Genomic DNA, 3,306 nt, shown 5'->3' with positions numbered 1-3,306 from the left:
ATGGCAGTGTGATCACTCTCCATCTAAGAAAGGAGCAATTGCCGGGCAGCTGGGAAGGAGAGGGATGGAGAGAGCAGAGTGCCTGCCTCTGCCCTCAGGCACAGACAGTCCCCTTGCCTCTCAGCACTCACTCTGCTCTCCCTGAGCACAGCACAAAGCCCTCCTGACCTGACTCTGGCCATGGCCGTTGCTCAGCACGGGCAGAGCCGATGCTGACAGGCCCTTCTGCGCTGGGAGCAGTTTGGGCTGAGCCAGGGCAAGGCCAGGACTGGCCCCTGCCCCCAGGGTTCCCATGAAGCCCCTGCTGCAGAGCAGGGCTCACTGCTGGGCAGCCAGCGGGCACAGCCCCTGCTCCTCACAGCACACTCGGCCAGCACTCAGCACAGCTCCAGCCAGGGCTCGGAAGGGAGCTCTCCTAGGAACGGCAGAGGGGGGGACATGGGGCACCGGGGGCGCATCTAGGAGAAAGGGTTTTCACGTGGCTCACAGAAATCTTTCCTGACTTGTCACTATGTTTTCTTCATGAACGGGACCCTATGGTTGGAGGCAGCAGATGTCCAACAGCAGCTCCATCACCCAGTTGCTCCTCCTGGCATTTGCAGACACGCGGGAGCTGCAGCTCTTGCACTTCTGGCTCTCCTGGGCATCTACCTGGCTGCCCTCATGGCCAACGGACTCATCATCACCACCGTAGTGTGCGACCACCACCTGCACACCCCCATGTACTTCTTCCTCCTCAACCTCTCCCTCCTCGACCTGGGCTCCATCTCCACTATTGTCCCCAAAGCCATGGCCAACTCCCTCTGGGACACCAGGGACATCTCCTACTCAGGATGTGCTGCACAGCTCTTCCTGATTGTCTTTTTCCTTTCAGCAGAGTATTTTCTCCTCACCGTCATGGCCTATGACCGCTTTGTGGCCATCTGCCAGCCCCTGCACTACGGGACCCTGCTGGGCAGCAGAGCTTGTGTCCACATGGCAGCAGCTGCCTGGGCCAGTGGGTTTCTCTATGCTGCGCTGCACACGGCCAATACACTGTCACTGCCGCTCTGCCAAGGCAATGCCCTGGGACAGGTCTTCTGTGAAATCCCACAGATCCTCAAGCTCTCCTGCTCACACACCTACCTCAGGGAAGTGGGGCTTATTGTGGTTAGTGCCTTTTTATTATTTGGGTGTTTTGTTTTCATTGTGCTGTCCTACGTGCAGATCTTCAGGGCTGTGCTGAGGATCCCCTCTGAGCAGGGACAGCACAAAGCCTTTTCCACGTGCCTCCCTCACCTGGCCGTGGTCTCCCTCTTTCTCAGCACTGCCACTTTTGCCTACCTGAAACCCCCCTCCATCTCCTCCCCATCCCTGGACCTGGTGGTGGCAGTTCTGTACTCGGTGGTGCCTCCAGCAGTGAACCCCCTCATCTACAGCATGAGGAACCAGGAGCTGAAGGACGCACTGAAGAAGCTGATGCAGTCAGGTTTCTCTCAGCAGCACTGAACTGCCTCAATCTCTTCACAAGGTGTCTCCTGGTCATCTCTGGAACATCCTGTGCATTTAGCACTTTTAATGTCACAATTGTGTTTCTCCTAGAATGTTTGCATGCACTCCACTTCCTCAAAGGAATGAACCCAGCCTGCCTGACCCAGAGGCTTTTGTACTTTTGCATCCAGGGTGGTGCAGCTGGACTCCTGTGTCACATCTCTGTAATTTAAGGGGCTTGTGTAGTGGAGATATCTATCAAGTTCCCAGGAGAGTAAAGCACCAGTGTAGAGCTCAGCTGTGTGAGTGTGCAAAGTTGGGGCAAATAACAGGGTGGGGGCACACGGCAGGGTGTCCTGGTGTAAATCCTTGGGTCACGGTGAAGGAAGCAAGGCAGTAATCGGGTGGGACACAGGGCTCTGCTCAGTGCCATGTTCCTTGGATATCCATCCAGGGGAAGCTGCCCCAGGTGCCCCAAGATGTCCTAAGCACCAGTCATTTCCTTTGCTTGTTGTACACCCCAGTCCCTACGAGGAACATTTGCTGCATGGTCACCTCTGTCATCCTTAGTGGCTCAGTGATACCCAACTCCATTGCAATTCTAAATGTAAATGGAGCCACTTTCCTACCGTCACTGGTTACACACAAGTCCCATACCTCTTGCCACAGTTGGCCACTCAGCCAAGGCCGTGGTCAGACATCTCCAACCAGATCATGTCCTCACGGCTTTGCTTTGACAAATAGTGAAGTAAACCACTGACTGAGATCCCACCAACTGGCCTGGGTCCAGCTCTCCAGTCTGTCACTCTAGGTGTTATCTCAAATAAACGCCAGTTTCTCAGCCTCTCCTTGTCCATAACATGATCCAGGTCCCAACCATCCTTCTGGCTTCTGCAGGACTTGCTCCAGTCTGGCAGGGTCTTTCTTGTGCTGGGGAGCTCCATTGTGGGCTCAGCAGTCCTGATATGGTCCTGTGGTGGGGTTAACCACGGCCAGCACCCAGCCAGCCCCCCAGCTGTTCATCTGCTCCCCTGACTCAATAGGACAAAGGGAGAAAATAAGCCAGCGATGCTCCTGGGTCAAGGTAAAGGCAGAGAGATTACTTACCGATCCCTCTCATAGCCAAAGATGTGTTGTCTTGCCAAAGATCAATTTCATTCATTGCCAATTAAAACAAGATGTTGATTGTGAGAAACAATGACCAAAACATTGAAGACCATTCCCCAGTTTCTCCCAGGGCCAAATTACTCCATTGGTCCCAATTCACCTACACAAGCACACCCTGAGAGGTGCGGGGGGGGATGTTGAAGAGGGTTGATGGCACAGAACACCTCTGCTGCTCCTTCCTCCTCACACTTCTGCCCTGCTCCAGCGTGGGTCCTCTCCATAGACCCCGCTATCTTTGCGGTCAAGGGTATGCATTCTTCATTTCATTCTGTCTTGCTTGTGTCCTTGAAACTCAGAGAATGACAGAGAATGTTGACATTGGAAGGGACCTCTGGAGATCATCCAGTGAAAACCCCTAGGAGAGGCACGGCCAGCTCAAGCCGGTTGTACAAGGCCTTGGCTTGGTAGGTTTGGGCTATGTCAAGGGGTGGACATTCCATAACCACTCTTGGCAACTACCTGCAGTGGTTGAACATCCTCAGTTCAAAAAGTGTTACCTTGGCTCACATGAGCCTGTCACATGGCTCCTGCTCAGCTGCTTGTCCTCTGGCACCCAAAGGTCCTTCTCTGCAGAGCTGCTCTCTGGCCGGCCTGCCACCAGCAGGATAGCCCCAGGAGGGCTGGATAACAGGCTGGCCTCCCCCAGGGGCTTGCTCAGCACCAGCAGCA

At 54.7% G+C, this 3,306-nt stretch overlaps 1 pseudogene; it reads left to right on the top strand.

Moving 5' to 3' along the window:
* The first annotated feature begins 550 nt into the window (after window positions 1–550).
* LOC121082233 lies at window positions 551–1,488 on the top strand (annotated as a pseudogene).
* Window positions 1,489–3,306: the final 1,818 nt, after the last annotated feature.

This window comes from Falco naumanni, unplaced genomic scaffold, assembly GCF_017639655.2.
Source record: "Falco naumanni isolate bFalNau1 unplaced genomic scaffold, bFalNau1.pat scaffold_46_arrow_pat_ctg1, whole genome shotgun sequence".
Taxonomy (NCBI): domain Eukaryota; kingdom Metazoa; phylum Chordata; class Aves; order Falconiformes; family Falconidae; genus Falco; species Falco naumanni.
Note: the sequence above shows the minus strand (reverse complement) of the source record. Positions and strands in the feature narration are given on the sequence as shown.